The following is a 13,043-nucleotide window of genomic DNA, read 5'->3' on the forward strand; positions in this document are numbered from 1 at the left end:
TGTTTTTTTTTGTGTTTTTTTGGGGGTAGGGTAAGTGAATGCATTTACGCACTGAGTGTTGGACTCCCGCCACGGTACGTCGTCGGACTCCCAACTAAACACCTCCCCATCATCAGACAGCTAGTCTGGAACTGTTTGTCACATTACTTCGGGCTAGCTCCTGAATTCTTCCGCCCTGTGGGGCCTTCAAATCAGGGAATTCCTTCCACCAACAGGAGGGGAGAGGAAGAAGGGAACTGTTAGTTCAAGGAACCCCCTGCCATCCGGCTTCTCCACTGATTGAGCTCTATCTTCTTAGTAACGAGAAAGACCCGAACATAATGGGCAAAACGGCTCCGTCTGCCAGCACAGAAGAAACTCTAGCTGGAGCCTTGTTTTCTACTGCTTTGATCTTCTCAAAAAAGCTCATCTTTGAATGAAGAGTCAGCCCGAGGTACTTTACCGCTGGGTTTGACTCGATTATCGACTTGCCGAACGATATGGGACGCAGGGTTGGAATTCTCTTTTCACGCAGGATGACTACGTCGGTTTTTTCCACTGCAACCATAAGTAGTCATCCATCGGCTTGCCCGTTGCATCAATATGCCGAGTCTGCTTTGCGCTAGTTCGACAGTGCGTCCAGCAGCAAGCGCCGCGACATCATCTGCATAGCCGACCAGGCGCGACACTTCTGGCATGTCAAATTTAAGTAGACTATCAAAGGAACCCTTCCATAGGTCCGGCCCTGGGATGGATCCCTGTGCTACCCTCAATGTGACCTCCATCCTTCTCTAATTCTCCAGCATTTCATAGAGCAGGGAGCGGTTCCTTAGATTGTCCCTCAATATCCGTCAGAAGTAGTTCGGCACATGGAAAGTATTGTCTAGTGTGCCTAAATGTGTTTCCATCTTACGGAATTAAAGGCGTTTCTGACGTCAAGCGTAACGAGGAGCACCAACTGACAAGCTCGGCGGCTATGTGCCTCCGCTCATCGAACGGCATCCACGATTTGCATGACAGCATAAACTGCGGATCTCCCTGCTTTAAAAACGAACTGCCGTGGAGATAAGTCTCCAGCAGAGCGTATCGCTTCAGCGAGTCTACTTCTGATGAGCCTTTTGAGTACTTTGCCAGCAGTGTTAAGCATACAAAGTGGGCGGTATGAAAACGGCAACTCAGAGTCGCCGCGTAAGACTCGCCACCTTCCAACGAGCAGGAAAAATGTCCTCTTTCAGGCAAGCTTTGAATGCGCCGTGTAGTACGTCTGGCCCGTGTTAGAATACTAGTTTGTCGTCTGCTACTTACAGTCTAGCCTAAAATTAATAGGCAAATGGTAGCTTCCTCCAAACTAAATTTTTTGGTTTTAAACGTAAATATATATGTTGGGAGCGACTTGTCCTACCTAAGTAGCTTTGTACTGATGAAGGGGGTAACTCGCCCCCGAAATATATATTTACGTTTAAAATCAAAAATTGTTGTTCGGAGGAAGCTACCCCTCGTCTATTAACCAGTTTGTATACCTCTGCTGGAATACCATCGGGTCCTGGCGTTTTCTTACTTTTCATAGAGAGGACTACCTGTTTCGACTCTTTTATAGAGAAAAGTGCATAGTCCTTGGCGCTCTTCACGCCGACATCATCCTCCCGTACGGAGTGCACAGGGAATAGTGTTCGTACAATGCGGTCCATCTGCTCGGCCTTAAGTGAACAGGGTGTCCGTAGAGCCCCATTCACCTCGTCGACCAGATCCTGCCACCAGCGAACTGTGCTCCTGTTTATTGCGTTGCGGATTCTTCTTTTGGCTGATTTATACTCCGTCATTATGGTCCATGCCTCCTCCCGGTCGCTTAGACGTTGTGTTAAGCGCCGAAGCCTGTGACACTCCTTCCAGAATTCTACGATTTCCACCGTCCACCAATACATAGCCACGTCTCGATGCCCTCATGGGCATGGAGGCTTCTCAGGCCGTGTCGTTATCAGATTCATTACTGAATTTACGACAGTGTTAGCAGCAGTGCCACCACCCCCACGAGTACGACAAACCTTCCGGTGTTCACTTTTCGCACAGAAAGAGCGCACACAGAGAGTTTGTGTCCATCACTTCGAAGGCAAGTCACCCTCGACCAGGATCCGCCCATCCGTGTCTAAGATAGCGTCCTCCAAAGCATCAAGGCTGCGTCGAAAGTGAAGTCTCTTCCTGATGCTCCTTCTTCCTTTCGTTTTTTCCTCAGTTCGCTCTGCAATGGGCTGTCTGCGATCCGTTTAGCACTCGTAATGTTCTCTTCGGGAGGCGCGGTTGTTTCTGCTTCCTGCGGATTTTCTCTTACTCTTCATGTCCGCATATAATATGCAATCCTGTCCAGGAGCTCCTCCAAATCCACCAGCCCATTTTTCACCCCTTTGCTAACCTTTTTCTAGAGGAACGTCGCAGATCGCATGCGCTTCACAATTGCCGCCCATTTTTTAATAAGCCTTTCCTCTTCAGCTTGCGCTCGAGTAATCGACAGCGTTCCCACTCGGCTTATGTTCGAAACCATTTGGTTAGTTTCGGCAGTTTCCATTGTGCCTGTGTAGTACTGTCTGGGTTCCCGTCTTCGTTGCAGGAGCCGCATCACTTTGCGAGTCCTTCTCTCCATCTGCGCATCCCGATGTTTATGCTATTTAAGTTTGCATCGTGTTAAGAGCGGGTATACCTTCGGGGAGAAAGCGTACACCCCAGTTCGTTGAGGCTTGACCTACGATTAGCTGATCCCGGAACTCACGGATGGATTAGCTGTCTACTAATACCGATTCAATGTACACTGTCCGACCAGGGGCCCGCTCCTGGTACACGCCACAATCACCAGCTTAGCAGAGCTAGGTTCATATAACCCCATTGACGTCGACAAGTTTTCGACGGCTCCGGGGACTCCCAGTGTGCCCCGGTATGTATCGGGCATTAGCAGTTTGCTCTTCATCGAGAAACTTTCTCGAGGCTACTACCTAGGACGCAGGTATTATGTCAGCTAAGGGGTCAGAACTACTTGCTCGGGCACCTCGGAGACGCCAGTCCCCGTATCGTAAGCGACCCGTTAAGGTCCTTTGCTATTGGTACTTATAAATCAGATATTGTTTCACATTCCCTTTAGATACTGTAGAAGTGGGTGTAGCATGTCTAGCACATTTTCAGCTTTTTCGAATTTCATAAGGGGCTAAGTAGTCACTTTATCTTAATACTGAACAAGTATCTTTTCTTGAGTAAATTACATATGTATGATGGAAGATAAAAAACTCGTTTTCTAGCTCTCATTAAAAAAGCTCACCTAGTTCGTCCGCGGAATGGCAATACTTTCATCGACCCGTCCTGGCCAGGATGTTCTCACTAGTTCAAGGAAAACTTCCCCCTTTTCATGGCATTGCGGCAACCACTCTAGTAAAAAGGAGGCACTGGGCGACTCAAAACATTCCATTTTCAACAACATGAAAATATTTTCAAGTTCTCAAAAGTTTACCAATTCAGATGTGTTCGCTTTATTTTCTGGCTTCTCGTAAACATTTATTTAAAGTGGGAATTAGTACCTGGCCGGCTACCATATTCAAGATTCACAAATCTAGATACATCCAAGCATATGTTTGCTGTTAGTGTTAATGAACGGACGGATGAACGAACAGGCCTCAGATATTTGGCTCGATTTCAGGTGGTTTGTTCGTTCATTTCTTCATTTATGTACACATGAATGTCTCGTAGATATTTCGATTTTTCCGTTCTGTATTTATTATTTACGGAGAGAAAGTACACAGATGGTTGGCAAGCAATTTTGGTATTATTTAATTCTTGAAACTTTAACGATTGTATAATGAACGTAGCTGCAGCCTTGGTTGGCAACTCGACTATGCACTGTATGCGGGGTGAGCTGATGTTCTGAGGAATGATGTAGGTATGTGCACTGCTGTATGCTTGCATATTTCAGGAAGTAGTTCAGCGCTCGTGTTACATCTGAAAAGAAAGAATTCTGCATCAGTCTTACAGGCAGTCCCAATAAAAATATTTCGAACTTTCTAGAATGCAAATTTCTAAGATTCATATATCTTTAGATTTCCAGAGAAGCTTCCAATGCCATAAGGGCTTTCATGCTCAAATACTGGATATACTTGGTTGTTCAATAAGTTTTGCGGTACGACATGAGATGGCGTTGCCATAGCCCAATTTTTTTTTTGTTATGTTGGTACACTCTTCATACGAAGATATGTGAAGTTTCATTTCAATCTGTCAATTCATTCTTTGTTTACAAGCCAAGTATGGTGCAGTGATTGAATTTTTATTTTTGGAAGGTTTAAAAGCAAAGGAAATTTATGAACAAACGTTGAAAGTGTATAAGGACTCTTTGCTTTCAATTAGTACAGTATAAAGATGGTTGCTGATTTTAGAGGTGGCCGTACAAGCCTTGAACACGATTGACGTCAAGGACGTCAGAAAACAGTAACAACACCAGAAATCGTAGAAAAAATACAGGATATCCTATTGAAAAATCGTCGAGTAGCTGAAATAAATTTAGTAGAACCCCTAGACATCTCGTTGAGTGGCTGAAATAAATTTAGTAAAACCCCTAGGCATCTCATTGGGCAGTGTAAGCAATGTTTTTTCACTGAAGTATTGGGTTTCAGAAAGTTGCGTGCACAATGGGTGCCGCATTCGCTAACAATGGAACAAAACCACATTCGAATGCGACTTTCTCAGCAATATTTAGAGCGTTTTCGAAGGAATGAAGTAAATTTTGTGGGTCAATTCATCACTATGAGTGAAATTGAGGTATATCACTATGATCATCATCATCATCAATGGTGCAACAACTGGTATCCGGCCTAGGCCTGCCTTAGTAAGGAACTCCAGACATCCCGGTTTTGCGCCGAGGTCCACCAATTTGATATCCCTAAAAGCTGTCTGGTGTCCTGACCTACGCCATCGCTCCATCTCAGGCAGGGTCTGCCTCGTCTTCTTTTTCTACCATAGATATTGCCCTTACAGACTTTCCAGGAGAGCTCGTTCTACTGCCTCGTAGAAGGTATCCTTCTCCGACTCTGCAGTCGTCTCTGTAGGGGCGTGAACGTTAATGAGACTTATATTTCTAAACTTATCTCGCAAGCGCAGAGTGCATTATTATTATTCTGTTAAGGGAAAGTCGCATCGCGTCCTTGAAGAACTATTGTGCCCCTTTTACTGGTTACAGTGTACCTATTGACCATAGTATCTCAAGCAGTCCTATAACCGTTAGGAACTTTAGTATGTTCCTTACTTCCAGATCTTTCAGCTTTGCACCTGGTATTAAATGTTCTCCCAGATGCCTTGACCTACTTTGCACAAGTGCTGGACACTGTCCCAGGACGTGTATAGAGGTTTCGTCCTCATCCTCACAAAACCTGCAGGCAGTGTCCGTAGATATCCCTAGCTTCCCTAGGTGATAATTCAGCCGACAATGACCAGTGAGAATTCCCACTATGATTCGGAGGTTGTTTTTGGTGAGGTTTAAGCAATCCTTTGTGCGCATGGGTTCGTATCCCCCAATAAGCACCCTGGACTGCTCCATCCCCGGTAGGCCCGCCAAGTATAGTTCCCTCAACCGTTCCTCTTCATTTCCGATTCCACATAAGGGTTCTGGCCCGTGCAAAGGCCTCCCTGTTCTCTTCTTGGCTAGTTCATCCGCTGTCTCGTTGCCTTCCAACCCAGCATGGCCTGGAACCCAAAGTATCCAGACCTTGTTGGACGAGCCGAGTGTATTCAGTCTCTCAAGGCATTCCCATACCAGTTTAGAGTTCACCTGGTTGGACCTAAGTGCCTTGATCGCTGCTTGGCTATCGGTGAGAATAACTATGTTCTGCCCCCTGTAGTTCCTTTGCAGATTAAAGGAGGCACATTTGTCTATGGCGTATATTTCCGCCTGGAATATGCTAGTGTACCTGCCCATTGGCTCAAAGTACATTTTCCTTGGACCAATGACACCGGCACCAACTCCCTCTGCTGTGAGGGATCCGTCAGTGTACCAAGTAATCAGTTGCTGGTTTAAGCCGTATGTCGCAGCCACGCTCTCCCAGTTTGCTTTGTTACTCCAACGTGTTTCAAACTTCTTATCGAAGTGAAACCTCGTTGTCATGTTATCCCTTGGTATCAGTAATTCGGGATACCGCCTAGAAAGAATATAAATCTTCCTTCGGTTTAGGCAGCTCCCCACCTCACTCATACTACCGGACATCTTGAATATTGATCTCCTTGCCTGCATCTGTATGTGCAGATGGAGAGGGGTTAATCCCAGAAGGGCCTCCAGGGATGCCGTTGGGCATGTCCTCATTGCCCCACTGATACACACGCAAGCCAGCCTTTGGAGCTTATGTAATTCCCTGGCTTGTGCGCTGAGTTCGGTTCTTTGTTCATGATAATAGAATTTGTATCTGTTTGTCCCTCTATTTGTCTTCTTTCTAGCATTTTGCCCATCCTGAGTGCCAGGGTGTTTCCCACTCCCATGCGGCTCAGGGCATCTTGTATCTCTGTGTGCGATGTGTTGTCGAATGCTCCTTCGATATCCAAAAACGCGCACAGTGCTATTTATTTTGTTTCTATGGCATCCCGTAGTACCTCTGTCAGCTGATACAGAGCAGTTTCAGTTGACCGTTCTGCCCGGTAAGCGTGTTGACAGTGATGTAGGGGATTACGCTTTAGAACGTTAGTTCTAATATAGTTGTCTATGACCTTCGTCACCGTTTTGAGTACGAACGATGTTAGGCAAATTGGTTTGAAAGATTTAGGGTGAAAAGGATCCTTTTTGCCCGCTTTCGGAATAAAGACCCTTGGTATGTATCCCAGTGCTATGCTCACCCTTACCACCCTCAGAAAAGACTCTAAGATAATTCCTAGGCCACTTTGGATAAGTGCTGGGAAAATACCATCTACTCCGGGAGATTTCAGTGGTTTAAAAGTTCCCACTGCCCATCTTAGCCTAGCCTCTGAGCATACCTCTTTTGCTAGTTTACAGCTCTCCTTCCTTCCCCTTTTATTCGTTGTTGGGGTGTCAGGCAGATTGTTGTCGCCTGCCACCGTGGGGTAGGACCCCGGGAAATGAGTTCTGAGAAGCAGGTGTACCCTGTCCTCGTCATTCTCGGTAAATGTCCCATCTTCCTTTTTCAAGCAGACAGAGAATATTCCCCCGTCTTTGGCTACAGCCTTGTACAGCCTGGTTGCTTCTGTGATCTCTTCGATCCCTTCGATCCCTTCACAGAATTTCCTGAAGCTGCTCCGTTTTACTTCCCTGATCGTGTTGCTATACGCAGTCAGTGCATTTTTATACCTCCGCCCGTCCCCGGTTTGTTTTGCCCGGTTAAAGAGTTTTCGTGCCTCTGTTGTCATTCTGGCTAGGTTCTTGTTTCACCATGGTACATCCCCTGATGATTTTACTGTCTTAGCCGGACAACTGGCCTCATATGCGTCAATGACGATTGTGTTCCCTACGTTGTATATTTCTAACTTATTGCTAAGAATAAATTCAAGAAGGTACTCACCTCTACGATTGGTGTCGCTGCTTTCCCAGACTTCGTGGTGGGCGTTGGCATCGCAGCCGAGAAGAAGTGGTAACACCCTCTCCTCGCAATACTTCGTCACTTTAGCGACTTGTTCCGATGCAGTCTGGATTTCGTTTGCTGGGAAGTATTCCTTTGCCGCAACTGCCTCTCGAGTGCGCCTCCCGGTTTCCAATGAGACTTGGATAGCCACAAGGTCCCCGGTTAAGAACTCTGAAAGACATATGCAGAGTGCATAACCCTTCGCTTATGTTTTCAAAAGCCGATAACAGCAGGTTTCATTTTTTGGCTGACTAAGAAACCTACTCCGAGCACATGGTTTACTGGATGGCCACTATAATGTATGGTGTAGCGACTCTTCTCCAAGAAACCGGTCCCTTTCCAACGCATCTCTTGTAACGCTGTTACATCAGCCTTATATTGGGACAGGGTATCGGCTAGCTGCTCAGCAGCTTCGTCTCTGTACAGGGAGTGCACGTTCCATGTGAAAATGCGCAAATCCTTATTCCTTTGTCGTTGCCGGGTTCGTCGTTGTATTATCCGTCCAGTCCGAGGCACCTGTTGTGGCTGTGTAACAAGTTGTGTAAGGTTGTCAACCCTACCCAACTCCCAACTTGGAGAACCAGTTGGTACAATTTGTCCCGTTTTTAGGCGCGGGAGACTCGCCTTCATCCTTCTCCGTCTGCAGCTTTTTGCTAAGAAGGAGCTCCCAGGGGTCACCACGTGGAGGTGGAGATAGGGTTTGGTAGTAGAGCTGTTGGTGTTGGTTCAGCAGGCGTTTCCCAGGTTTTATTCTCCATCGTGGGTATTAATCCATGTTTCGCCCTGGGACCTCTACTACCCTTTGACCACCATGATCCTGAATCAAAACAAGCAGCAAAGAATGGAGTAAACCTGGTTCTTAGGCTCCGAAACGAGTTCCTCTCCAGAATTTGGGGCAAGGAGGTGTTAACGTCAATTTTTTGGGATGCGAAAGGAGTTTTGTTTGTGGGGTACTGGCAAACTAGTAAAATAATAAATTCTGAATATTAATGCAATCTTTTAGACCAGGAAAAAATTCGTGAAAAAAGACGAGGTTTGCAGAAGAAAAAAGTTGTTTTTCATCAGGTTACCGTATTCACCCCTAGCAACTTCCATCTGTTCCAGTCCTAAAAAATTCATGGGCGGAAAGCGGTTTTCATCAAATTATGAGGTTATAACAGCTCTGGAATTATTTTCAGCCCTTTGAGATCCTCACTTCAGGGATGGAATTCATAAATTGGAATTTCGTTGGAATAGGTATATTCATGTTTACGGAGACTGCTTTTCTTATCGAACCGCAAAACTTATTGAACAACCTGGTATTCCGTTCGAAAACAAATTCTGTCGTCCTCATCAGATATTCAAATTACGCTTCCATACATATTTACATCACATACACTCATATGTAAATTTCCCGCTAGTGAAAGCTATCAGCTCGGTTTGCTCTATTGAATACACAAGTCCCGAATGAAGTAATATAGAAAGAACGATTTCTACCAAACACGTGAAAACCGTTTACTTTCAACAAAACCAACCCCAAATATTGCATGCGCGCTATCTATGAAAATTTACTGCCGACTTTCCTTATTTCCTTACATCCCACTTTAGCCTGGTCTTATACAATAGACAAACGAATGGCACCTCATTCGTAATAAATTACTTTTTAGCACGAATAGGGGATTATATCACCACCACCAGGACATTCGACAAGGCCACAAACGAAAACGACAACAATGGGGTAGTCTAATTATCAAGGGTTGCCTATATATCATCGGCAATTTAACAGAGAGAAATTCTCTTCTTCCCTCCTTGCTCTATTTGTCACAATTAGCTGCTACGGAGCTTCGTATACGAATGCACTAGTCCAGGGTCCAGGGTTGTAATGTGGCCAATAGCCTGGAGATTACAAACCCCAACATACGATGTACCCAATAAAGACATACTTGGCATGGGGTTGTTTTTGTATTCATAGAGCAAACGTCCCCATTTTATAACTGCTGCGGAACTTTTGCTCCTTGCAAGGAGCATTCGGGTTTTCGACGACAGTAAAGGCTTTCCGAAGACATCAATGTTAGCCGAAGGGTTTTTGTGACGTAGTGAGTTTCAGGAGGGTGAGGTGGAAAATTAAAATGCATTTGCATGTTTCTGATTTTATTCTAGATTTAGCTTTCCCTTCTAGACAAGTAGGCAGGGATTTTCTTAGAGACACCACCTAAAAGCAAACGTTCTGAAACAGGTATCAATTATACGGATAGTAATTTTGTGATCCTTTCTTGCTGGATTTCGTGCTGTAAGAAGTCATATTGAAGCCAATTCATCGTTTTCATAAGGAGGTGGAAAACATCAAAGGTTACAGTGTGGGATTTCAACCCATTAACTTACTTTTTCCATCCTTACTATAGACGCTATATCACGCAAGGGTTTGTCGTCCTGCTATGATGTTCGCTAGTAAGAGTGTGCAGACCATGATATCGACTATTGCATTGTGTATTTCTTAGGATTCGCATGTTCTGACACGGAATTTAGGATGTATTAAAGGTTTCATTTGAAGGAATCTCAAACGCAGTACAAGGGGCTCGGAGTAAAATTGATAAATCTTTTATAATGATTATGTCAGCGTTATTGTCGCATTTGTGTAAGTTATTCTTTCATCGGTGGTATAACCCAATATCCTGTCATTCCAAAACCATTTCGGCAATCAGGGTCTTCGTATTTTTCTTCTAGATATCCACCGTGAAAATCTAGCAGAGTGAAGTGCATGCTTCAACACACCTGTTCTATTGGGCAACATGTCAGTTGACGTTCAGGTGTCCCTAAGAGCTCAATCTGTGATATAAGACTACACTGTTTGACAGATATCCGTTTGCAGTAGATCGCTACAGTCCACCGCAATGTGCTTCAACTGAATGCACGATCTTCCGAAAAGCATGCATTCCTCCTCTACTGTCCTACGTCACATAGTTCTAGGACAACCTGTTCGTTCGCCATCCTGGGATAATGGGTTCCATTGCATGGCATAACCCAAATGGAGTTGTTACTCGTCCTTAATGTGTGACCTATCCACTACCACTTCCGATCACCACATCCACGGCTATTTGGCCCGTACATCGTCGAAGTTCTTTATCTGTTATTGTCACAGGCCAGAGTATTCCAATGACACGAGATCATTGCTTTCTAAAAGCCCCACTTTTATGTTGCTGTTGAGATGTTTACATTTCTAGAAGAATTCCAACATTCTACCGGCTTTATTAATCGTGAAAAATTCTGCAGAAATCCATTTGGGCCCAATCAAATTTGTCCCTGGTCTGATACCCTCCGTTGATCATAGCGATGATGTGTTTTAACGTAGAGCTTATGGGACCATGCGAAAATTTATTGTTACATCTCCCAATGTCGCAAATACCTCGAGCAGTGACGCGATTGATTTTAACTGCAGAGATATCATCAACGGCGCAACAACCGATATCAGGTCTAGGCCTACCTTAATAAGGAACTCCTGACATCCCAATTTTTGCGCCAAGGTCCACCAATTCAAAATTCTTAATAGTTGTCTGGCGTCTTGGCCTACGCCATCGCTCCATCTCAGGCATAAACTTTTGGATTGAATCATCCCCATCCATACGGTTTAAGTGACCCACCCACCGAAACCTATTGAGCCGGATTTTATCTACAACCAGATGGGTATAGTATCGCTTATAGACTTCGTCGTTATGTAGGGTACTGAATCGTCCATCCTAATTCAGGTGGCCAAAAATTCTTCGCAAGAATCTTCTCTCGAACGCTGCCAAGGAATACGTGGATAGGGCTGGCAAGATCATTGTCTTATACAGTAAGGGCTTTGACCCTATGGTGAGATGTTTCGAGCGAAACAGTTTTTGTAAGCTGAAATAGGCTGAATAGTCCCAAGATCTCGCGCCACCTGCTCGATCTAGATGAAGACAGTTTGTACGTCTCAGGTCGTTCTTTCCATGATGTCGATATCGTCAGCATAGGCCAGTAGTTGGGTGGCCTTAAAGAGGATCGTACCCCTTGCGTTAATATCTCCATCGCGTATCACTTTTCCAGCACCAGGTTAAAAAGGACGCATGATAGGGTATCTCTTTCTCTTAGACCGCTGTTGATGTTGAATGGTCGCGAGAGTGATTCTGCTGCTTTTATCTGGCCTGTTACATTGGTCAGGGTCGGCATAGTCAGTCTTATCAGTTTCGTCGGGATCGAATTCTCTAATGGCTGTGTGCAGTTTTACCCTGCCAATGCTATCATAGGCGACCATCATCAGCTTTGCCTACGTTGCAGGTCCTCAGTTCAAACATGAGATCTCCTAATGATTTTTTCAAACATTGGGATTTTGACCTTCCTCCTTTTTTCCGTGTACAACAGATCATCCTTGCATCCCTGGGCATTTCTTCATATTTATACACTTTTTTCGGCTTTATTGCTTCTGATGCAGGTTCACTATGACGGGCTTGCCACCTTTTAGCTCCTTATTATAACTTCCGGCAATGACGAATCATTTTAGCTATTTATACAGTTTGTACCGGATAGCAGGATCTAGCTTTTTCTTGGACCTCTTACTTCTTCTCACGAACTACAATGAAGAACTTTAATGGCTTTTCTCATATTTTTGCTTATGATTTGGTGTAGAATATACGTGTTGGTAAAATACGCGAACCGTTCAATCATGCAGGACTTACCCTCAGAAATCTAAAAATCCAAAAATCTCATAGTGTATGGTTGCCATTCACTCGTTGAAGGGAGCATGGCCCGTCAATCTTGTCTATGTGTCATCGTTCACCTTTCCCTGAAATGCGCTTCAGTTCCTCCCAGGACTTCTCTGGACGCTCGCACTCTTCCTTCATCGTTCTGTGCCGTGTGCTCCTGGGGCGACCCACTCGTCCGCCACCAGGGTCTAGTAGATTTCGGTGTATGTTAGCTAGGGATGTAGTTATCGCTCCTCTTTAAGGTATTACCTATCTGATACGCTGACGAAATTTTTCGTTCGGTATTATATCAGACCAGAGTACCCTGATAACAGGGCGCAAATGAATTTCGACAAAGGTTTGGAGCCTTTTAAGCAATTTGATAATCAGTTTTTATCTGCGACTCCCTTGTAACAATACAGGAAAAAACATTAGAGCAGAAGAGTCTCAACTTAATTTTGTTGTTGAAAGACCTGCATTTAAAGATTTTAAGCAAATCAGCGAAGACAACATCAAGTTCAGTGCCACCTTTTCATCCCGATATTTGCTTAAATAAAGCTTGTAGGAAGGGCCGTAGAAAGAAAATTCAAGTCCTGGCTGAAAAGTATGCGGAAAACCGAGCCCATGATGAAAATTATGTATGTCTAGGGAGAAAATTATGTGGGCCCGCCTATTATCCTGTTTTTCATTCAACTTTCTTTTCCGGGCCCCTGAGAAAACTCCGAGCTCGGGGGAACCTCCCTATCTTTGCACCTCCCCTCTTGCCAGGCCTGTTTATACCTCTTCTATCACTACCGTA

The 13,043-nt window shown here is 44.8% G+C and overlaps 1 protein-coding gene across 1 annotated transcript in view; it reads left to right on the forward strand.

Annotated features, from left to right (window-relative positions):
* The window catches only part of LOC119653574, a 194,781-nt gene that overhangs the window by 6,911 nt on the left and 174,827 nt on the right, over positions 1–13,043 (forward strand). The gene's annotated exons all lie outside the window — the stretch shown is intronic.

This window comes from Hermetia illucens, chromosome 4 (assembly GCF_905115235.1).
Source record: "Hermetia illucens chromosome 4, iHerIll2.2.curated.20191125, whole genome shotgun sequence".
In the NCBI taxonomy this organism is placed as follows: Eukaryota; Metazoa; Arthropoda; class Insecta; order Diptera; family Stratiomyidae; genus Hermetia; species Hermetia illucens.